Source organism: Gossypium arboreum, chromosome 7 (assembly GCF_025698485.1).
Source record: "Gossypium arboreum isolate Shixiya-1 chromosome 7, ASM2569848v2, whole genome shotgun sequence".
In the NCBI taxonomy this organism is placed as follows: domain Eukaryota; kingdom Viridiplantae; phylum Streptophyta; class Magnoliopsida; order Malvales; family Malvaceae; genus Gossypium; species Gossypium arboreum.
This window is the reverse complement of record NC_069076.1, coordinates 3,637,174-3,664,062: the sequence shown is the minus strand read 5'-3', so window position 1 is coordinate 3,664,062 and position 26,889 is coordinate 3,637,174. Positions and strand designations below refer to the sequence as shown.

Genomic DNA, 26,889 nt, shown 5'->3' with positions numbered 1-26,889 from the left:
TCGTATCGGAAACATTTATTTTAATATTTTAGTATTTTAATGTATTATATATATTAAAATGATATAAAATTTAATACTGGCGGGCTGAGTAGGGCTGGGTTATAGCATTTTATCTAGATTGGACTTAAACAAAATTTTAGACTTATTTTTCAAGCGAATCGGGATCGGACCTATTAAACGAACTTAAAATTTTATCGTGGTCCCACCCATGAACAAATCTAAATCTTATTAGAAAAAAAATTAAATATTTTATAATCAAATTTAGATATCTAAATTGATTAATCTACTCTAAAATCCACAATAAATAATAAAATTAACATCTAAATTCGTAAAATTTCAAAGTTTAGAAAATAAACCAAGAAAAATACTGGGTCTTTGCCTTAGCGGTATACGCATGGCGAATGGCATTAAAAGTGATGGTACGTCTTTGCTTACGTTTATAATATCATTCGCCACCTTGTTATTAAAATAATACATGTTCACACTTCTTTTAGGGTCAACAGGTTGTTAATAAAATAAAATTCCTTCTTACTTTTCTCAAAATCAAAATTTGAAGACTATCTAATCATTACACAAATACAGCTAAGTTTAATAATATATAAATTCAGTGTTAATAATATATATAAAAATAATAATAATATAATTTAATAATATAAAATATAAAAATTTGATAAGATTTACAAGTAATTTAAGTCAAGTATTATTAAACTCGATGATTTTCAAAACAAATTTAAAACTTTTTGTAATTTACATTTACACCCATGTTTTGAAATCTAATTTGTTGTATTTCTTGTCTTTTCTTTTTATTCCTCATCTTCCCTCATCCGTGAAGAAATGCTGAGGTCTTACACGTTTTAAATTATTAAATATGAAAGCAATTATTTAATATGGTGGATGAAAATATATAATTAACTATAATTATTATTTTTAATTAATATTTACATGCACCAACTAATCAAACCTGACATATTATATTGTTTGGGGTTAAATATAAGTTATTAATTAAGTTAGAAATTATTAAAAATTCTTTATAAAATAATAAATATTAGTTAATATTTCTCACTTGGTCCTTCAAATTATTTTGATCCATATTAGTGATGGTTTTTTTTCAATTTGGTCCATGGATTTTGTTGAGGTTATAATTTTTATTTATTGAATTTTATATAATTATTTTAAAATTTTTAATTTTAAAATGTTATGAAATCTAAATTTAAAGATTAAATTAAGAAAAAATTAGTAAAGTTGCTAAATCTTATTTTCTTTCTAAATCTTTCTATAGTTTACCGTTTTTGGATTTTTTTTTTTTTGGAAATGACATAATATTTTTAATTATCATATTTAAGAAAATTGGGTTCCAGATAATCCGTACAACACGTTTTTTCGTCTATATATTTGGAGATTCTATGATGAAGCGAAATCTCAAAGTCATTAGCACCATGATGTTTACTCAGCTGTTTACTTCCTTGTTGCTTTTCGCTCTTCCGTTTTTAATCTTAACCATCATCAGAAGAACGTCGAAATCCCAGAAATCAGCCTCATCTCCTCCAAATATCCCCAAATCTTACCCAATAATCGGTTCCTATTTTGCTATCAAATCCAATCGAGAAAACCGTGTGCAATGGACTACCGAAATCCTCCAGAGTTCTCCTCTGCAACTTTCACCCTCCACAACTTATTTGGTAGCCGCCAGATTTTCACTGCCAACCCGCCAATGTCCAGCACATGCTCAAGACCCATTTCTTAAACTACCATAAGGGCCCTTTCTCCAGGGACGTTCTCTTCGATTTTCTCGGCCACGGCATCTTCAACGTCGATGGCGAGTCTTGGAAGTTCAGAGACAAGTTTCTAGCCACGAGTTCAACACCAAGTCGCTTCGTAAATTCGTGCAAACCGTGGTTGATACCGAGCTTCACGACCGTTTGATTCCGATGTTATTTGATGCTGTTGTCGATAAGTCCGTGCTTGACTTGCAAGATATTCTTCAGAGATTCGCTTTTGACAACGTTTGTAAGATCGCTTTTGGGTTTGACCCTGCCTGTCTTTTGCCTTCTTTACCGTCGGCGCAGTTTGCTGAAGCGTTTGAAGATGCTACTGATATAAGTAGCAGAAGGTTTCGTGCTTTTCTTAGCATAGCTTGGAAAATCAAGCGATTTTTCAACGTGGGATCGGAGAAAAGATTCCATACTGCGGTCACTCAAGTCCGTGATTTCGCGAGGAAGATTGTAAGGGAAAAGAAACAGGAGCTGGTTGATAATTCGTCTTTGGAATCTATTGATCTGTTGTCGAGGTTCTTGACCTCAGGCCATACGGACGAGAATTTCGCGACGGATATTGTCATCAGCTTCATACTTGCCGGCCGTGACACAACATCGGCTGCTTTGACGTGGTTTTTCTGGTTATTACACAAGAACCCTGAAGTTGAAAAGGAGATTCTCAAAGAAATCAAAGAGAAATCCGGTATGCCGGTGTTTGAGGAAGTTAAAGACATGGTTTACACACACGCTGCTCTTTGCGAGTGCATGAGACTGTACCCTCCAGTCCCATTGGACAGCAAAAAGGCGGTGGACGACGATATTTTACCGGACGGGACAGTTGTGAAGAAAGGAACGGTGGTGACGTATCATCCTTACGCGATGGGGAGGATGGAGAAGATATGGGGATCGGATTGGGCAGAGTTCAAGCCAGAAAGATGGTTGCAGAGAGATGAGGCGGGAAATGGAGCTTTGTGGGAGAGATCCATATACTTACCCAGTGTTCCAGGCGGGACCCAGGGTTTGTTTGGGGAAGGAGATGGCGTTCTTGCAGATGAAAAGGGTGGTGAGTGGCGTTCTAAGGCAGTTCAAGGTGGTGCCGGCAGTGGAGGATGGGTTTGAGCCTTCGTTAGTTGTTTATCTAACATCGAAGATGAAAGGTGGGTTCCCAGTCAGGATGGAGGAAAGAGAAGATCTCGATTGAGCTAAAGCGTCATGTTTAATGTGCCAATCACTGATTTTCAATTATTTTGTTTTACGTCGTTTTGTTCCAATTGTCATAATAGCTAAAATTTGGATAAAATTATTTATAATCCTTTTAACATTTAAATAAAATATACATTTAAATTTATATTTTCTATATTAATAATAATATCAATATTAATTGAACTATAATTTAATAATCTTAAATTAAAATATTTGAACTTATATACAAGTTTATGTAAAAGAAAATTAAAAGAAATTTATCCAAACAATTCAACTTAACTATCAATCAACCGGATTTCTTTAACTAATAAAGTGACATATAAACATACATGCAACCATATATGTTGATAAAGGATAATTGTATTTGTCGAAACCATTTTTATTTTTTGAAAAACGTGGATCGGCTTTAAAAATGTAAATGGAGTCGCCACCAATCTTTTCTAAGGTGAGATTAGGCCACCTTAAAATCAATCGTTTTAATAAAATATCTGGGCCTATTAAAACAATAATTCTTTTTGGTCTGCTAAGTTTGAGAAAATGGGCTCGGGAGTCGGTTACGTACGAGGAAGGATTAGCACCCTCGTAACGCCCAAAAATTTGTACCTATTTGATTAGTTGATGTCTTGATGTTGAAATTTGAAAAGATTTTAGAGTATGATCCTTTTATTTGAAAGAAAATCGAAATTATTCGAATAAAATGTAAAGACCTACCCATTTCGAAGGAGAGAATGCCATACCCAGTAAGTTAGGGTCCAACATTTGAGACCTTCGGGACTAAGTTGGTCTTCGATTTTTAAAATTCATGTATGAAGGTTCGAGAGAAGGATATTCGGTCCTCCGGGACTCATGAAAAATTAGAACTCAGTAAGTTAGAGCTCAATCTCTCAAAACTCCCAAATACCGAAGGTTGCCTTGATTTTGGAAATCACTACCCTCAATATAACGCGATGCCACACCCAGTAAGTTAGGGTGCAACGTCCCGAATTTCAAGAATAGGTTTTTATTTGAACCTCATACAATTAGATTTAAGAAGGGCACTCAATTATTTAGGTTCAACGAGGAAAATTGGTACTTAGTAAGTTAGGGCACAACCCTCCCGAGGATCCCAGATATCAAATATTGCCTTTATTTTGAAAACAATCGAGGATAAATCTTTGAATAAAATGAATTTGGGGCGGTTGAAACTCAAAAAAAAAATGATGACATGCGATATGAAAATAGCAGTATAATAATAAACTTGACAGTGTATATATTAATACCTAGAATATAGTAAATATAAGGAAAATCAACAATAATTATAACAATAGTAATAAATATAATAACATAACAAACATAGCAATAAAGATATTAACGATACGAAAATGCATAATAGAAGTGAAAATGATATGTTGAATGATGATGTATATATATAGTGATAATAGTAAAGTTAAATTAACAATGCTAAATTAGTGAAAGTGAAAAGTAATAAATAATAATAATTTAGTATAAAAATATTCGATAAAAAAACTATGGTATATAAAAATAATAAAAATAATATAGTAGGTCTATTAATAATTATATTGAGAAAACTTTAGCGAAAAATATATACATATAAAATTATAAATAATAATAGTAAAATAATAGTAAAGCGGTAAAAAAAAAATAAAATATGATAAATAAAATATAATAAGTATAATAAACTATATTTAAAATTATTGTAAAATATGTATATAAAAAGAAATAGTACAGAAAAAATGATTATTAGTAAAAATAAAATAATATAACAAATAATGTAATACATATAATGACAATTTATACATAAAATAATTAGTTTTATTTTAAATATATATATATATATATATATATATAATTTCGTCAATAATGTAAATCATTTAATCTTCACATTCATATCATACTTTATAATAGTTTAGCTTTTTCATTATTAACCATCATTATGACATGTAAATTCATATCATCTAATTCTAATTATAACTAAAATGTACAGATATCTCATCATACTTCCAATAGTTCAAATAGATATAACTTCTAAATCAGTGATATCCAATGATTATTCATTATCTGACTTTCAATACTCGTAATCTTAGAGATTCATACAATCTCGAAATCGACAAATAATGTTAGCCTATTCTATAATTGCAATACACCTTTAGACGTTATTCGAGATTCTCAGATGCTTGCAAACGTAGTTGAACGTTGCCTATCGATATTGCAAGTCTAGATAGCTTGATTAAGTAATTGTATCAAGCTTTATGCATGGATTCTCATACTGCTTATCGAACGTTCAAGTCTGCTACGATTCTAGTCAAGCAATGGATTCGATCAGCTTAGATCTTCAGATTTCAAGATCGGAATTTGACACTGTACTGAAGTCGTTTGCGACAGTTACCATGATACTCAATTGTATTCGAAAGTCTATGACATTAATAATGTTCAATGTTATTGACCAGATTCTGATGATAAGACTGTCAACTGCGAAATTCTCATACTGAGATCGCTCAGAGTAAGTTGTAAGAACTGCGTAAAGAGTAAACGTACATTTAAATGAACGGGTATCGTTATAGGAATTGGACAAGATACATGATTAAAGTCGAGATTCAGTGATTAAAGAACGTATACGTTGACAATAGGATCGTATGAGACATAGGCGTTCACAGCTAGGAAGAATGCTGGATGTAACGAAAGAGTTCAATGTAATCGTCTTGGAAGTCTATGAGAGTTATAAGATCTAGATTGCATAACAGAATGATTTCAGAGAGTCAGTCAGGATGGAGTAAAGATCCATGTTCAGTAACGTGATGCTAGTTTTGAGAGAATGAGTGACAGATATATGATCGTAGAGGCATTGATCAATCGTTGTACGTAGTTTAAGTTAATAGTCAAGATTGGATATAACCTGAATCTTTAAATGAATGGAAGAAAGTAAGTTATCTGATGAAATGGTATGATATAGAATAGTAACATTTAAGAAGTTCTGATGAAATAGTTTTGACATGATTGGAAGGTTGTGAAGCAAGTATTAGGCAAAGTTACAGATGAAGTAAGAGATGGACGTTCTAATGAATTGAGCGAGGTCATATGATTAATTGGACGTGTAAGAAAGTGGGTTCGATTGGTATGTGAAAAGTTATTGTAAAGGTTCATAATGTATGCGACAATTCTGAGTGGTTTAATCTATGTTATTGACAATTACTAACATACGTAGTGAAATGATGGTCTCAATGTAATAAGGACATTAATCCTGATAAAGATATTTAATATCATTTATAAATCGTTCTATAATTTATATGTTAGTTATATTATGTAAGTTCAAAATTGATCATGAAAATATTTAAATAACATTAGATTATCTTTAAATAATGAATTCATTAATTACATACATTTACAATTTGATGAATTTTGATTTAAATAATGTGTAATATGACATATGGTAATGAATATGATGTAATTGAATTAAGAATTTAGTTAAAGATCATATTGTAATATACATAACTCATTAATTGTATAACAAGTTTTAAATATGTAGTTAATATATGGCAAGATCTTAAGTGATGAATATCGATTATGTAATTGAAGCTATTACACAAAATAAGTCCTGATTATATAGATATGTTGAACGTATTGACATTTTTGAGATAGTGAAGCGATTAACTGAATGTAGGATCCAAATTAGGAAGAATCTCGATATTAGAACTAATTAATATTAAGTCGTTTCAATAATATGAATTTGAATTGAAACTTATTGAATAATGTCAGCGTATCAATTTCATAGATAGTAATAACTATGATAAAGTCCTTTGATATTGATTAAGTTAAATATTAATTAAAAATCATGACTATATTGAATAGATATCATTCAGATAATTAAAATAATCTATTATATTAACAATAAACAATTTAAGAAGTAAATCAATGATGTAACTAATTACTAGTATGATAAGATTATATAGTAATTCTAGAAAGTTATAAGACTAAATTATTAATTAGAAATCATATAATTAAACGTTAGAAATAGAGTAAATTAAAATAAATATTAATCAATATCATAAAATTGATAATATAGTATAAATTATATAATAAAAATTAATCAATTAAATAATATAAATAGTAATATGATTAATCAAAATAAAATATTAATATATACTTAATAATATTAATAAACTATAAAATATAAATGAAAATTAATATATAAAAAAATAATAATAATAGTAAATTGTAAAATATGATAATAAGTAGAATAATATAAATTCATAATAAATATATAAAATATGTTATTTAAATAATTATAATATATAATATATATATAATTAAATACTAAATTAAAAATATATAATATATAATATTTAATTAATATACATTAAAAATTTAATTAAAAATTATAAATAATAAAATAATATAATTTAAATAATAAATAAGATAAATAAAAATAATTAAAATATATAGAAATATAATATAAATATAAAATATAATACAATATAATGTAATAAATTTAAAATAATTAATAATAATATATAAATATTAATTTTTGTAAAATAGATTATAATAAAAGTAAATGTAATGAATATCAAAAAGTGAATAATAGTAAAAAATTTACAAAATCAAAGTACAATTAGTTAAATAATAAAGATTAAAAATTAGAATAAAGTTAGAACATAAGATGAGTTAAAATTATATATAAAAATATTTAATAATGAATATAAGTTAATATATCAAACTATGACTATAATTTATACATAACATGTAATTTTTAGAAAATAAACCAATATTAATTATTGATTAATAAATTGATAACATACGAATCGAAGGATTAGATCATATTGAATAATGTAAAATTGGTTATTGAAAGTTAAATAATATACTTATGATATAAAATTGAAAATTAAAATGAAAAAATACAGATATATAAGATAGATTTAATATGAATTAAATATGAAATTATACATTATATATAATAGACTTAATATCAACTATACAACATATAATTAGCGAAATACATTAATACTATTAGTTATCAACATTGCTTGATTAGCTCATTGAACACATGTCTAGTCACTAGTGAGTGCAAGATTGCTGTAATGGTTCGTTTTAATGACTTAATAACAGGAAGCTTATGCAAATGAAGTAGCATATTATTTGTAATGCATTTAGAGGAATAGGATTGATTTAAGTTATATATTTGAATATTTAGTTTATAATGTCAATGAATAATGCACTTCATCGATTCAATGTAATTGAACTAGTAAAAATTACATCTTGATTGCTATTGTATTATATAATGCAATACCTTACACTTAGTGTATAACTATATTTTACTTATTGATTTTATAGTTTATAGAGTTATGTTAAGTCAGATGCTACTTCCATCTGTAATGGTATAATTGATTATATAGCAGCTACATTGGATGACATGATGCAGTTTCATCTAAGATAAGAATTGATCTGTTTCAATAGTAATTGATGATGTATTGTATCCTGAATACTGTAATAAACTAATAATATTGCTATGATATTAAGCTCATGAACGGAATGAAGTATACATTAATTGTAACAGATTTATGCTAACTGATTACCATATTTGATTGCTAACTTCTAGATTAAGTAATGTTGATAATCCTCGCTAAATTTAGATTATGATTACCTACATACTTTAGATAAGTATGAATGTTATTCAAGCTGATAGATTAGTATCAGAATTGATACCTAATAATCATGACCATTCCTATGTGAATCTGTATGATATTGATAAGATAATGTTATGTAATATGTATGTAAGATGTAAATTACTGTCAATAATTACTGATAAGTTGATCTAGGATAATATGTTAATCATGTAAATATTGAAATTTGATATGATCTTACTGTGATGTACAGATTAAATGCTTGCAAATATGCTATGCATTTCATGAAAATGCAATTAAATACATATTAGTTGATCTTATATGTTAAGATAAGATCGAAATTATCTCTTGACTATACGATCTCGTTAACTAAGAATTGTCATAATTGCTCGTTCATAATGACTTAGTTCTAGTATGTATCTTATCTAGTTGCAAATTCGAATAATGCTATCTAACATTTACATTTAGTTTTAATAATCTGCATGTATCTGATATTGGATATATCTTAGTGTATATGATATCATGTTTAATTTTAAGAATTAAGATTTCAATGACTATATTATATCTTTAGTAAATCTGAATATAATTAAATTAGAATTAAATATTAATGAATGATTAGTATAAACTAATAATAAATAAACACATTAATAATTAAAATCAAGATTGATAATCAAGTATAGTATAATTCATATCATAACGAAATAGTATAAAAAATAATTTAATGCAAAACTTATGATTCAGGATCAATTAGTATTAATGAATAGCATGATAAACTTAATTAAATACATATTATAAGATAACATATTATAAAATTGAAATCTAATTCTTATAGTTAGAATTAACTATTAATAATGTAATATATTCTAAGATACTTAATGTATTCTGAATCTACTTAAATTATATTAATATTATATTATTAATTTAATCGTATATAATTAATTATTTAAATTTGAGATTAAGTAATATATTATATTATTCTCTATACATTGATTTGACTAATCTTCATTAACTTACTTATATTGATTTTATACTTATTTATTTTATGCATAATTCATTATTTTATTATTCTTATCTATATTTATAATATATATTAATATTATAATTAATTAATAATTTTTTATTATATATCTTTAATATTAGAATATATCCTATTCATACATTTTAACCTCTTACTAAAACTTAATTTTAATATTTATCTATTGATATAATAACTATTTTATTTATGTAAATATCAATAAGCTGAACACCTTATGACACTAAAGTTAATGAATTTGAAATACTCTAGAATTATGTAAAATTATATTGAATTAGTCATAATTAGCTCTAGAACGAATCCATATATTAAGCTCGTAAATAATTGAACAAAGTATCAGAAAGTTAGATGGAATCTAGTAAATGGTTCAATGTCTTGAAGGGATTATGCGTTGATTTCATTGTTGATTGAATAATGTTAATATGTTGTCATTGATATAAAGTTCTTGCATTGTTAGTTATGAAATTATTATAATGTATTTAATGCTATAATTTGTTATATTTGATTAGTTTATTTCTTTATATTATAAACTTCATTTATTTGCTTTATATGTATTATATTATTTAATACTCTTTGTTTTCATTATTTATTTACTATTTTTAGTAATGATTCTTTAGTCGAAGCTTATTAATTTGTTTTTACTTACTTGAGATTTTTTTGTCATAATTCATTTGTCATATTTGATATTATGATTTAACTTTTATTTGTTGTAGTATTTAGATTTATTGCATTTATGAATGTTAAGTTTGTTATATTTTCATAGATGACTTGCTGTATTGGTCGATAATTAGTATTTCAATTGTCTAGATGTAATCTTACTATGAATTGTCTCAGATGTAGTGCCTATGTTAGCATATCGTAGTTAGATGATTATCTATGTTATTAGTTGATCTTATGACTGACTGTAACTTAGATATATGCTGTACGAAGACTGGACAGATTCTTAAAACTTAATTCAGTATGAGGTTTAGTGTAGAATCAAGCTGCATTAGTATAAGTATAATGATTTTCCAGTTCACTGAAAGTCATCTGAATATGGTTCATCTAATTGAATCATAATTGTAAAACAGTTCAATGATTATCAATATGTATATTGTAATAGATAATATTCTTGGATATGAAATAGTTGATATAATTGTACTAATTTACTGTAGTATAGTATCATTTAATTAATAAGTTTTAGTGAGTTCTATTGATTGAAATTCATGGAATCTGATTTATATGAATATTTATAGATTATCATCTCGATTACTTGATAATCGCATTAATAGTTACTATATGATTTGTAGATTTTAAGTCTGTATTAGTATTCGATTCTATTTCTTTGTTCATCACTTGATACTGATGTCGCTTACACTAGTATTGATGCATTGATACTAGTTTATGTTATTAATTCGATATATTGTATTTAATAGGTTGACATGTTATGTTGATATATAATGATTTTAAACTAGTATAGTTATTATGCTTGATAGTGTTACTTTACTACTTGTGATTGTTCTAATCATTACTAATCTTTTTCTTGATTTGTATGACTTAATGCTTTCTGATTTTAATTCATTGTTGATCGTTTTATCTCTTATCTTATAATTATCTATTTATGGTTTCTAATTGATCATTATCATATTAAATCGTAATAACTATTGATTACGTTTAATGTTAATTGTTTATTGATTTGATCAATGTTATACATATTCGTATGAATTGAAATGTTGACGATTATCAGTTTGAATTATAATCTATTACTATTTATTAGTGATCTGTATTGTACAATGTTCATGCGATAATGTTTGACTATTTGAAGAAGTTACTATGCACTATGTTCTAATCGTTTGTCTAATCAAGTTGACTTGATTTAAATGTTCTTTAATAATTGTTCTTTGACATTTCAGTATTATATGTTCAATTGATACTTAACTGCATGTGTAACTATGTTTCTAAGTTAATTAGTATTCATATTATGTTCAATTGTCATTAAGTTTTATTGAGAACATGGTGTGTAATTAGATCATTAAGATAATTTTTGTTAATATAGATTTGGATTTAAGAGACTATATTAAACATGATATTGATATCTTAATATAGTATGTAATAATTTAAATTATAATTGAATCATAGATTTATTATGTAACATTGCAATAGTAATAAATGTATAATAGAATAATGTTTGTATAATACTTAATTGATAAATTTAGGAATAAATTGAATGATAACTAGATTGAAATTTAAGTCTTAAGTAATTAAGAACTTGTAGAAGTATTGTTACGATTGATAGATAAATAATGTTAAAATTTATAATTAGATTAAATTGTTATTAAATTATTAAATTGAAATTATAAGTATAAAATTTAAATTTTTAAATATAAAATATTAAACAATTTAATATTAGCATTAATTAATATGTAGAATTAAACTATTATAACTTATTGATCATAAAGATTAGTATATTAATTAATTCTAATATTAAATTTAATTTTGAGATATTTTATATTTATGTATTAACTTTAATTCAAACTGTTTAAATAAACTATTTAATATCAGCAATGAATAAATATTAAGTAAATTATATAAATTGAATATTTAATTACTTGAAGCAACTTATACTATTTGCAAATATTAGGACCTAATAAAGACTAATGTAATCACTAATTAGAAGATTGAGGTTTGATAATTGAACTTAGTTTGAATATGCTAAACTAGTTAGATTTCTAATATGTTCGATATGTTAAGTTTAATTGTATGTGAAATATTAATATATTTAAAATTTGAAGTTGAATTAAATGTAATATTTTTATAGTGATAACTTGGATCTACAATAATCTAATAGGATTTTATGGAATCTATTTTTCAGATCATTGGAATTCTATTTATATGAATTTTTTCGAAGTGATGTATCATTTTGATTACTCATTGTATCGTGTAATAATTCTAAATATTAATTAATAGTATAAATTTACATTTGGATTTGCTAAGGATTTTATGATATTATTATTATTAAACTTTTTAATTTTTAACAATTGATTTTAATGTACATATTCTATTAATTTACATTTGATATATACAATATGAAACAAATTGATGTCAATTTTGTAATTTTAATTATTAAAATGGTCTTATTAAAATCATTTATTAAAATTAAGGTAAAAATACTAGATTAAAATTTGTCGTAATAAGGTATGTTGTGGATACATTTACAATTTAAATATAAGAAATTGTGTAGATATATTTAAGTGATTAACTGATAATTAAGATTACTTATTCATAATTTATTTGATCATTTAATTGATTATATCATTTATATGATATATTATACTTAATTTAATTTTATTACTAATAATTTAATTTAATTAATAAGTTAGATACAATATTATTTATAAACTAATTGAACATTAACATATGTAATTAATATAAAAGTTAAAATATGTTAAATTATAAAATATAATATATATGTGATTAATTGAATAATTTAATTAATCAAATTTAATTTTTATGTAATTTGTCAATTCTGTTCAAAATTTAATTAATTATCATGATTATATTAATTTTCTTTATTTATATTAACATTTATTAAATCTATAAATTTATAATCTAATTTTAATTTTTTAATTTATATTATATTTTGAAATATAAATTAATTTAATAGTTTAATAGAAATTGCTATATTATATTGTTAATTATTTTAATATTGATATAAATCTGAAACTAATATTCAATATTTAATTAATACATGTTTATTATGTTCCATTGAAATTCGATTAATTTCATCTGATGATTAAGATAATTCTAATTATTAATTATAAATATTATTATTTTTTTATAATTGTAATTAAGATCTTTAGATTATGATAGATTAAATCTTAAATTTATAAATGATTAGAAAAATTCATTTCATATTAATTTATAATGAAATTATATAATATTATATTAAATCATAAAATATAAATAATCAAAATTTAATAGAAAAATTAGATTGATAAATAGTTAAGAAATCTCTTTAGAATTTAGTAATTACATCTTAGTCAAAGTTAATAAATCTTATAACTTAACATTATTTATAGCAAATAACTGTAATTTAAATATATCTAAATAATTTAATACATTTATTACAATTATTAAAATCTTATTTGTTAAATCATTTTAAATAATTATATTACATGATAATTAGTAATAATTCAAATTACATTAGTTTGACATTTTAATCCTATATTTTCCATCGTTTAATTGTAGCAATATATTAGAATTTAATCATAATAACTCATGCCTCTATTAATCTACATATTTCTAAATATTTTAAAGTCTATGATATTAGTCTAATTTAACTCATAATATCAAATTAAGAACAATTTAATTCTAACTTTTTGAATCTAATTATTTTATGAATCTGCTATATTTACTCAGCATTTGATCATGAATTGTAAGACCAATTGTTAATATTAATCTAAACATTCAATACAATGGAACTAACTTAATTCTAATTTGTACGAATACTTCATGATATTGAAGTCGAAGATCATTGCAATTACAGTTGTCTTGGGATGTTAAATATCCTCATTACTTAGAACTTTTCAGATCTTTTGATTATCTGATAGATTTGATAATTTGCATATACATTTGAATCAGAATTTAAGATCGTTTATTATCTAATCTTTAAGTCATTGATTGTTTTTGTAGTTTACTGGTGAATTTGCTTCTTTACGTTAAAATGAGCAAATAAAAAAATGTGATATTTAATAATAAATTTAAAATATAATATATAATAAAAAATATATTTATAAGAATAATAATTATATAAAAATATAAAATATAATGGTTTAGAAAATAATGTATAAAATATCAAATATGTAAAATAATTTATATTTATAATGAAATGATTATATAATATATATACATGCATAGAAAATATATATATGAAAATAAACTATATAAAAGGTTCAATATTATGATATATAAAATACATAATCAAATGTATAAAAGATAGGAAAAAATATACATATTTGAAAAATGAAGAAATTAAAGAGTTGAAAAATTAAGATAGACGAATAATAAAATAAGAACAAATCACAGAGAGTAAGAATGCAAGATGGAGAGAAATTTGAGTGAATGCTCTTCAAGAATTCTTATTGCTTCCCAAAACTCAAGTGTTTTACAATGAAGGGAGAGGCCTCTATTTATAGTTGAGCCTCCCCAAATCCAACAATGCTGAGATCAATTACATCAACGGTTAAGATTAAAGGATATCTACAAATTAAATCTCCAAGATAACAAAATCATATCTTCTAAGATTGTATATCATATCTAAGATTGCAATCATATCTAAGATTGTATCATATCTAAGATTGCAATCATATCTAAGATTGCAATCATATCTAAGATTACATATCATTGAAGATTATATTTCCATATGAGTCAAGCTTGTAGATGGACCTTAAATCTTTTCAAGTAATGGGCCATTCCGATCGGGCCAAATTATATTTGTAATTCGAATTTGAACTTGGACTTTTTTTACATATAATGACAATTTATACATAAAATAATTAGTTTTATTTTAAATATATATATATATATATATATATATATGAAGCATATAACAAATATACAAATAAATAAATAAATAATATAATAATGTGAACCATAACTCCAATTGATTAAATTAAATGAAAATAAATAAAAAAATAATGAAAATGATATAATAAGTATAATAAATAATAGTGTAAAAATATAATAAATAATAAGAAAATAATTTAAAAAATGATAGTAAAAAAAAGTAAAATAGTAATAATAGATTAATAATAATACCAAAAAAATAATTTTGTGATAAAAGTGTCTAAAATAAACAAAATAGGGCTTAATTGAATTAAAAATGAAATTTTGGGGTGAATCTGAACAAAAGGAGACAAGGGGACCAAAATGCACACGTGGGTAAGGAATGAGGGTCTGGCGCAAATTTCCGGGTAATTTGAAAGCACTTAAAGAAAACAAAAAAAAAAGGATTTGATTGAATGTAGGCGCAGAGGATAGGGACTAGTTGTGAAAATTTCTCATTTAAAAGACATATGCACATTTCCATCCCTTTAATGCATGGCCAGCTTTTCCCCTTCCCCAGGCTCTACTTTTGAGGGGAAAAAAATAAAACAAATGATGCCTTTTTTTTTTTTTTAAAACATTTCACTTAGACTCGCGCCACCTTCATCGGTGATTCGGCGCACTGAGGCCGCCGACGTCGGGAGTTCGTTGGTAAGTCCCCTCTCTCCCTCTCTTGTTTTTCTTTAAAAACCGTTTGAAAAAAATTGAAAAGGAAACAAAACAAAGGAAATCCAAATCAAGAGAAAATTTCAAAAAAATGAAAAATCACCTTTCAAAACTTAGTTCCGATTCTTGATTTACTCTTAAACTTTGTATATTCTCTCCCTCTATTATCTCCAAAAAAAAACCCCCCCTTACAATCGTTTTTCCATGGCTTTATAGCCTATTTTACAACTTATTTTGCTTGTTTGTAGGTTCGATCGAGCACGTCTCGATGTGGGCTAGTAGAGGAGTGCGACACGGAGGAACGCGATGTGCGGTGCTTGGGAACCTTCATGATTCTACGGTGAGGGTGTTAGTGCTAGGGTTTTCATTTTCTTTAATTTTCTTTGGTTGTTAGGGTTGTCTTGGGTTTAAGTCGATGGGTTTAGGGTTTGGGTAATGGTTTGTATTGCTAATTGTTTTGGGTTTTAAATGTATTGGGCCCTGGGCATAAATTGGGCTCAACAGCTGCCCCTCTTTGCTCGTTGTCATGTAATGGGAACGAAGCAAAGATTATAAAGGCCAATTTTGCCCGGTCCTATCAGATCTTGGCTTCTTGGTGTAACCTTATCGCAACCCACTGCATCCTATTGCTTCCAAATGTCTCCTAGCTATTTCTTGAAGGTATGATTTGTTGGAACTTTATCTGCTCCGCTCTTGCTCAACGAAGATAAGATCTGCAATTTAGCCTGCTCACTCCTGCTCAGTGAAGATAAGGCTGATGATTGGAATCTGCTCTATTGTCGGTACGTGGAGATAAGATTCACCAACATTTGATCTGTTCCCCTCCTGCTCAGCGAAGATAAGACCTGGTATTTAGCCTGCTCCACTCCTGCTCAGTGAAGATAAGGCTGATGATTGGAATCTGCTCCATCGACTGTACGTGGAGATAAGATTTACCAAAATTTGATCTGCTCAGCGAAGATAAGACCTGATATTTAGCCTGCTCCACTCCTTCTCAGTGAAGATAAGGCTGATGATTGGAATCTGCTCTATCGCCGGTACTTGGAGATAAGATTCACCAAAATTTTATTTGCTCCGCTCCTGCTCAACGAAGATAAGACCTAGTATTTAGCCTGCTCCACTCCTGCTCAGTGAAGATAAGGCTGATGATTGGAATCTGCTCCATCACCGGTACGTGGAGATAAGATTCACCAAAATTTGATCTGCTCCGCTCCTGCTTAGCGAAGATAAGACCTGGTATTTAGCCTGCTCCACTCCTGCTCAGTGAAGATAAGGCTGATGATATCTGTAATCCTGCTACATTGTCCACTGGGGAATCCATCTGTAGAAGAGTGATATGCTTATGCTAGATGATTAGGATGCCAAATATGAATCAAATGCTCCTAACTACATGTATTATGGATGTTAAATGCACAAAATGCAAAATGTCATGAGAATGATCCATTTTTACTTTTTGGGTTGTCATCGCTCGCTGTTTACTAAGGTAACATCCCTGACATATGCCTTCTTGTTTAGCTCGATAGAAGAGGACTTGAAGATGCGGTTAGTCCCTTATTTCTCACACGTTTCTAGCCCTTTTAAACTCGGTGAGTTCTAAATAACTGTCTTGTTTCAGGTTCTCGTATTGTTTAGAAACCTTTCAGAGTAATATGCAAAACCTTCTTTTGAGAGCATTATTAGTTCATTAATCATTATTTCAATGAAAATACTCGAAAAAGATTATAATGATAGATAGAACTGAAATTTATTCGAGTCAAAATTTGCGAAAGATGTATCAACAAAATTAACTAACTTTCAAATTTTCAACTTAAATCAAGTAGTATTTTGTTCTAGGATTCCAAAAATATCAAAATTAAAAGAAAATGGATTAAATTGACTTACTGTGAAAATAAAAAAAAAAAAAAAAAAAAAGACACACAGATTTTTATATGGAAACCCTTTCGGGAAAAAAATCACGGGCAGAGGAGAAGAGAATTCACTATGTCGAATTCGAATTAATTACAAGAGAAATAGGCTATGTCTATTTATAGGCTTGTAAAGCCATATTCTAGTAAGACTGAAATACCTTATTCTAATCAATATCCAATAGATGAAATTTAATAAGGTTTAAAAAACCTTATTCTAAAATAAAATAAAAGAAGTGTAATTCTATATGGATTCTTTTTTTATTTTATTTTATCACTGTATTTCATTTAAATAAGGATTCGGGTCACTTAATTCTAACACTTACCAATTTGAGTTTGAACCTTAAAACCTTAATTTTTCCTTTTTCTTTTCTTTCTCCTTTCTCCTTCTCTATTTCATTTTCAATTCTGTTTCTTTTTCATTCTTTTTGTTTCTTTATTTACTTTATTTGTTTATTTTATTATTAAACTATTATAATATAATATAATATAATAAATATTTATACTTAAATACTAAGTAATACTTATTTATTATTTTTTATACATGTGTATATTATTAGTACATATGTATCCATTTATTACCATACACTTGTTATGGTTTAATTACTAATTTAGTCCCTTCACTTTTATCTATTCTATAATTCTATTTGCAATTTAGTCCTTATACCTAATTATTCTTTATTTAGACAAATTCACCTAATCAAAACCTAATTAACCACACAACTAACTTCGTAAATATTTTTAATAAATATTTACGAATCCGTTTTACGAAAACAGAGACCCAAAAATACACTTTTTTGATACATGTAATTTTAGGTCGTTACAAGAACTATCCATTAGTCGGGTCACCTAGCCCTACCCGAAGGCCTACTAGAAAAGTGGGAGAGTTTGGAAAAAAATATAGGCCCGAAAAATGGGTTTGGGCAAAAAATAAGGCCTATTTAGAAAACGAGCTAAGCCTGGGTAAATTTTTTTTGGCCCAGGCTGTAACATCCCAAAAATTGGCTCAGAAGAAATCGTATTTTGGAACCCAAAAGAGGTCATCCCTCGATTTGAGTTTAGACTTTGGAAATTCTAGACAAGTAAATTGGTTTGGTTTAGTGGTTAAGTGTTTTGGGTATATGTGTGAGGTTTCGAGTTCGAATCATGTTTTTGGAAATTTTTTTCATTTTGCTTAAACCCTTACCTTTGAATGTGTGGTTTATAAGTAATTGTGTGCAATTGATATCAAGAATGAGCTTGTTCGTTCGATAGTTAAGTGTCTATACACCTTTTGGTCTTGTGTTCAAATCTCAATAAAAGCTATAGAGATATTGTTTTTACTGAACTACCTTGTGGGGTAGTTTATTTTAGTTAATTAACCTTTCCCAAAACAAAACTTCCATTTCTTTTTTTTTTCATATTGTTTCATCTTTTTTATTTTTAATGCTACATTTTTCTTACTTCTGCATTGATTTTGTTTCACCGTTTCAAGTTTCTTTTGTTTTGTGCTATGTTACGTTACACTGATTTTGTACAGGGTCTGACTTCTCCTTTTAGTTCAATTCGCTGGTTGGTAAGTTTGATTTAAGTTCTAGTGTCAAAAGTTCTTTGACGTAACTTCGATTTTAGAATGTTAGTTTTGAGCGATTTAACTGTGATTTAACTGTTTGTTGAACGATTGTTTGTCTTTAGGGACAGGAATTCATCTTTGTTGCTCATGCATTGAGTCCGTATCAGGTGGGTGTTGAAACCCCTCTTTTTCTGTATTTTTTGTCATCGAAAAACGTGGATGTCGATGCCATACGACCGTGTAACTCACTGTTTATCGAATTAGTGCCACACGAGCAAGGCACTCAGGCGTGTGTTTAGGCCGTGTGTGGCCATGTTAGTGTAGGGTTCACACAGGCAACAAACAATAGTGTGTATCTAGCCCTTGTATCTCATTGTTTGTGACTTAGGACCACATGGCGGGGACATAGGCGTGTGCCCAGGCCGTGTGAGTCATATGGGCAAAGACATGGGCGTGTGTCTAGGCCGTGTAACTTACTGTTTATGGTTTAGAACCACACAGGTAGATGACATGGGTAAGGACATAAGCGTGTGCCCAGGCCGTGTGAGCCATACAGATAAGGACATGGGCGTGTGTCCGTGTCGTGTAGCATATAAATAGGATTGAATCTTATTTTTGAGGTTGTGAGTGTTGCCCAAACATGAGTACTAACCTCTACAATGTATTTATGATCTGAATTTAATTGTATTAGGATTATTTGATGGTCCGACGATGAACTATTTTTGATCTATACGTATATACGCTATGTGTAAATCTAAGTAACTAAGATTTGTCAAAACGTAATGTGCTCGTCTCGATGTGTGCGAATTATCCAGGTACAATCTGTATTTTGTTAAATTTACTGGAATGCCCTTGCATTTTTCTGTTGATGGAGAATATGCGATATCTGAATATGTTTGATTGATTGTTACTGATTATGATTTATAATCGTGCATGCGACTTCATAGCAATATGATATGGTTGTTGAGGTTTGATAAGTCTATTTTACAAAACATGGACTCCCATATTTTTTGATTTTGTTATTGAGAGATAACATGACTTACACGCTCATTACTTTGATTCTGCATAAGCATGCCATAACACACTGCATGATACTTAGGTTGATGTAAAATGAGGAAATTTCTGGTAGTTTAAAGATCTGCATTATCTGGTGGTTTATCTACACTTCTGTTCTGACAGTTCGACTGTACTATAGTGGCTTGACCACATATATTTGATTGCAGTTTAACTGCATATTGATAAGGCATCGTTGCCGGGCAACTCAGGATGACTTTGTTGATGTGCTTTGGATGGATAAGTTTGAGGGAGAACTCTATCTTGGTGTGTAGCGGAGTTTGGGTAGAATGTTTTTGATAAATTTGTATTCTAATCTATTTGAAAATACTGCATTTGCATAAACATACATGCTCTGTCTGCTCTGTTTCGTTCTGTTCTGTTCAATCTGCTCTGCTTTGTACCATTCGATTCTGTTCAGTTCTATTTGATTCTTACTATATGATTTATTTTGTTCTGCTGTATTCAGTTTTTGCTTTGTACTGCTGAACCACCTTTGATCAAATTTCTGTGATGCTCTATATTTGTGCGGGCTGGTTATACAATTGCTCTTAAGTTCTTTGTGTTACTACGATTTATATAGTATGTTCTGCTTATTTGTATTGAGTCTGGATATACGCGGTGATTGGTAACTCACCCTTTGTCTTACCTTTAATTGTTCAGGAAAGCATCAGATTTAGAATCAGACGGCGTACGAAAGCTTGAATTGTCTTGCACTGTAATAAATGTGATTTGATCTTTTGGGTTTGTAAATTGTCTTTGGATTTGCCTTGCTTTCCTTTTGACAATTTCGTCCGTATCAATCAATTTCTAACACGAAACTATAAAATCACTTAAACCGACAAAAATGAATTACTGGTTTCTAAGTTAAAATCTCGAAAAGAAATCAGTTTTCAATGCGTTGGTGTGACTCATCCAAGTTTGGCTTAAACTTCTAGGCCGGGTTTGGGGTGTTATACTAGCTCGGCTCGATTTTGTAAAAGATAAAAAAAGTTGTTTTCTTGTTATTTTCCCACTTTTTTTTTACTATTTTGTTGCCATTTCAATATTATGTTGTTATTGTTTGAATATTGTGTAACTCTTATTTTATTGTTAATTTAATTTGCTACTATTTTAGAGCATTTGCTTGTTAAGGTGCATCTATTTTAGTGCTATTCAAGTATAAATATTTTTTTAAAATTTATTTTTAATTTGTAGGGAAACTGATAAAGGATGAGACGGATAAACGCAGAAGCGGATCGTAAAGTTTTTCAAAGTCGCGGATTTGACTTAGGCCTCTAGACATTCGGAAAGAAACTTAGATTTTAACACAAACCTGAAATAAAATTGAATCTAAGTCAAATAAAACAATTAAAATAACTAAAATATAAAACAATAAATCAAATATTAGAATAATAAGGAAGCAAATAAAGAAGATAAATGGAAAGATAGAACGTGGCGTGTAGAAGTCCTAAGAAGCCTTGGAAATACGAAGAATCCACAACCCCCTTCAAGCGGCTCTAATTTCCACTCCAAGATAGAAAAATTGACAAGAAAAAGTTTCAAGATGATACCCACAATCTAAAAAGATTGTTAAAACTCTTCTAAAAGAAACTCCAGAGAAATTTTTGAAAAGAAAAATCTGAGAGAGAATTTATTAACGCAAAAGGAAATAGAATAATAATGAATTGTGCGAATTATGTACAATACAAAGGCCTATATATAAGCTAGCTAAATAAATCTAAATAAAACTCCTAAGTATACTAAAACTCTAATTTAATCTAAACAAGAACTAGTTTTAAATTAAACTTTCTTGTTAACATAAAACTTCTAAATAACTTAAAATACTTAATAATTATAAAAATTTGAAATAAAATAATAATAAAATAATAAAAACTGGTAAATAAAATATTGAGCTCATATATAAAAATTAAGCCTAAAACTCGAACCCAATACGAAATGTCTAGGCTTGTGAGATCAATTGTGGTTCTTGAAGTGAAATGCCTAAGCTTGTTAGCATTTTCCACATGGGCTTGTCATCATAGATTGAGGGTTTAGGTGCCCATGAATAGAATTAGTTTCTTCAAATTCATCATTACTCCAGAATTCATCGTCTTGAAACTTTAACTCTTCTTCTCGAATTTTTTTCGTGATAAAGTCTTGAACAATTAAGTTAAGTTTTAACTTTATCTCTTTGGATTTGGATCTCGTAATTGGGTCTTGAGGGAAACTAAGCTCATCTCTATTACGGCATTTGCATTTGGATGAGTTGCTCGTATCGGAAACATTTATTTTAATATTTTTAGTATTTTTAATGTATTATATATATTAAAAATGATATAAAAATTTAATACGGGCGGGCTGAGTAGGGCCTGGGTTATAGCATTTTTATCTAGATTGGACTTAAACAAAATTTTAGACTTATTTTTCAAGCCGAATCAGGATCGGACCTATTAAACGAACTTAAAATTTTATCAGGGTCCGACCCATGAACAAATCTAAATCTTATTAGAAAAAAAAAATTAAATATTTTATAATCAAATTTAGATATCTAAATTGATTAATCTACTCTAAAATCCACAATAAATAATAAAATTAACATCTAAATTCGTAAAATTTCAAAGTTTAGAAAATAAACCAAGAAAAATACTGGGTCTTTGCCTTAGCGGTATACGCATGGCGAATGGCATTAAAAGTGATGGTACGTCTTTGCTTACGTTTATAATATCATTCGCCACCTTGTTATTAAAATAATACATGTTCACACTTCTTTTAGGGGTCAACAGGTTGTTAATAAAATAAAATTCCCTTCTTACTTTTCTCAAAATCAAAATTTGAAGACTATCTAATCATTACACAAATACAGCTAAGTTTAATAATATATAAATTCAGTGTTAATAATATATATAAAATAATAATAATATAATTTAATAATATAAAATATAAAAATTTGATAAGATTTACAAGTAATTTAAGTCAAGTATTATTAAACTCGATGATTTTCAAAACAAATTTAAAACTTTTTGTAATTTACATTTACACCCATGTTTTGAAATCTAATTTGTTGTATTTCTTGTCTTTTCTTTTTATTCCTCATCTTCCTCATCCGTGAAGAAATGCTGAGGTCTTACACGTTTTAAATTATTAAATATGAAAGCAATTATTTAATATGGTGGATGAAAATATATAATTAACTATAATTATTATTTTTAATTAATATTTACATGCACCAACTAATCAAACCTGACATATTATATTGTTTGGGGTTAAATATAAGTTATTAATTAAGTTAGAAATTATTAAAAATTCTTTATAAAATAATAAATATTAGTTAATATTTCTCACTTGGTCCTTCAAATTATTTTGATCCATATTAGTGATGGTTTTTTTTCAATTTGGTCCATGGATTTTGTTGAGGTTATAATTTTTATTTATTGAATTTTATATAATTATTTTAAAATTTTAATTTTAAAATGTTATGAAATCTAAATTTAAAGATTAAATTAAGAAAAAATTAGTAAAGTTGCTAAATCTTATTTTCTTTCTAAATCTTTCTATAGTTTACCGTTTTGGATTTTTTTTTTGGAAATGACATAATATTTTTAATTATCATATTTAAGAAAATTGGGTTCCAGATAATCCGTACAACACGTTTTTTCGTCTATATATTTGGAGATTCTATGATGAAGCGAAATCTCAAAGTCATTAGCACCATGATGTTTACTCAGCTGTTTACTTCCTTGTTGCTTTTCGCTCTTCCGTTTTAATCTTAACCATCATCAGAAGAACGTCGAAATCCCAGAAATCAGCCTCATCTCCTCCAAATATCCCCAAATCTTACCCAATAATCGGTTCCTATTTTGCTATCAAATCCAATCGAGAAAACCGTGTGCAATGGACTACCGAAATCCTCCAGAGTTCTCCTCTGCAACTTTCACCCTCCACAACTTATTTGGTAGCCGCCAGATTTTCACTGCCAACCCGCCAATGTCCAGCACATGCTCAAGACCCATTTCTTAAACTACCATAAGGGCCCTTTCTCCAGGGACGTTCTCTTCGATTTTCTCGGCCACGGCATCTTCAACGTCGATGGCGAGTCTTGGAAGTTCAGAGACAAGTTTCTAGCCACGAGTTCAACACCAAGTCGCTTCGTAAATTCGTGCAAACCGTGGTTGATACCGAGCTTCACGACCGTTTGATTCCGATGTTATTTGATGCTGTTGTCGATAAGTCCGTGCTTGACTTGCAAGATATTCTTCAGAGATTCGCTTTTGACAACGTTTGTAAGATCGCTTTTGGGTTTGACCCTGCCTGTCTTTTGCCTTCTTTACCGTCGGCGCAGTTTGCTGAAGCGTTTGAAGATGCTACTGATATAAGTAGCAGAAGGTTTCGTGCTTTTCTTAGCATAGCTTGGAAAATCAAGCGATTTTTCAACGTGGGATCGGAGAAAAGATTCCATACTGCGGTCACTCAAGTCCGTGATTTCGCGAGGAAGATTGTAAGGAAAAGAAACAGGAGCTGGTTGATAATTCGTCTTTGGAATCTATTGATCTGTTGTCGAGGTTCTTGACCTCAGGCCATACGGACGAGAATTTCGCGACGGATATTGTCATCAGCTTCATACTTGCCGGCCGTGACACAACATCGGCTGCTTTGACGTGGTTTTTCTGGTTATTACACAAGAACCCTGAAGTTGAAAAGGAGATTCTCAAAGAAATCAAAGAGAAATCCGGTATGCCGGTGTTTGAGGAAGTTAAAGACATGGTTTACACACACGCTGCTCTTTGCGAGTGCATGAGACTGTACCCTCCAGTCCCATTGGACAGCAAAAAGGCGGTGGACGACGATATTTTACCGGACGGGACAGTTGTGAAGAAAGGAACGGTGGTGACGTATCATCCTTACGCGATGGGGAGGATGGAGAAGATATGGGGATCGGATTGGGCAGAGTTCAAGCCAGAAAGATGGTTGCAGAGAGATGAGGCGGGAAATGGAGCTTTGTGGGAGAGATCCATATACTTACCCAGTGTTCCAGGCGGGACCCAGGGTTTGTTTGGGGAAGGAGATGGCGTTCTTGCAGATGAAAAGGGTGGTGAGTGGCGTTCTAAGGCAGTTCAAGGTGGTGCCGGCAGTGGAGGATGGGTTTGAGCCTTCGTTAGTTGTTTATCTAACATCGAAGATGAAAGGTGGGTTCCCAGTCAGGATGGAGGAAAGAGAAGATCTCGATTGAGCTAAAGCGTCATGTTTAATGTGCCAATCACTGATTTTCAATTATTTTGTTTTACGTCGTTTTGTTCCAATTGTCATAATAGCTAAAATTTGGATAAAATTATTTATAATCCTTTTTAACATTTAAATAAAAATATACATTTAAATTTATATTTTTCTATATTAATAATAATATCAATATTAATTGAACTATAATTTAATAATCTTAAATTAAAATATTTGAACTTATATACAAGTTTATGTAAAAGAAAATTAAAAGAAATTTATCCAAACAATTCAACTTAACTATCAATCAACCGGATTTCTTTAACTAATAAAGTGACATATAAACATACATGCAACCATATATGTTGATAAAGGATAATTGTATTTGTCGAAACCATTTTTATTTTTTGAAAACGTGGATCGGCTTTTAAAATGTAAATGGAGTCGCCACCAATCTTTTCTAAGGTGAGATTAGGCCACCTTAAAATCAATCGTTTAATAAAATATCGGGCCTATTAAAACAATAATTCTTTTTGGTCTGCTAAGTTTGAGAAAATGGGCTCGGGAGTCGGTTACGTACGAGGAAGGATTAGCACCCTCGTAACGCCCAAAAATTTGTACCTATTTGATTAGTTGATGTCTTGATGTTGAAATTTGAAAAGATTTTAGAGTATGATCCTTTTATTTGAAAGAAAATCGAAATTATTCGAATAAAATGTAAAGACCTACCCATTTCGAAGGAGAGAATGCCATACCCAGTAAGTTAGGGTCCAACATTTGAGACCTTCGGGACTAAGTTGGTCTTCGATTTTTAAAATTCATGTATGAAGGTTCGAGAGAAGGATATTCGGTCCTCCGGGACTCATGAAAAATTAGAACTCGATGAAGTTAGAGCTCAATCTCTCAAAACTCCCAAATAGAAGGTTGCCTTGATTTTGGAAATCACTACCTCAATATAACGCGATGCCACACCCGATGAAGTTAGGGTGCAACGTCCAATTTCAAGAATAGGTTTTATTTGAACCTCATACAATTAGATTTAAGAAGGGTACTCAATTATTTAGGTTCAACGAGGAAAATTGGTACTCGATGAAGTTAGGCACAACCCTCCGAGGATCCCGGATATCGAATATTGCCTTTATTTTGAAAACAATCGAGGATAAATCTTTGAATAAAATGAATTTGGCGGTTGAAACTCAAAAAAAATGATGACATGCGATATGAAAATAGCAAGTATAATAATAAACTTGATGATGTATATATTAATACCTAGAATATAGTAAATATAAGGAAAATCAACAATAATTATAACAATAGTAATAAATATAATAAC

General features: G+C 28.5%; 2 pseudogenes; both read left to right on the top strand.

The window, feature by feature from the left end:
• Nucleotides 1-1,418: 1,418 nt before the first annotated feature.
• LOC128295237 (cytochrome P450 94A1-like) lies at nucleotides 1,419-3,064 on the top strand (annotated as a pseudogene).
• Nucleotides 3,065-23,018: 19,954 nt separating this feature from the next.
• LOC128295333 (cytochrome P450 94A1-like) lies at nucleotides 23,019-25,721 on the top strand (annotated as a pseudogene).
• The last annotated feature ends 1,168 nt before the right edge of the window (nucleotides 25,722-26,889 follow it).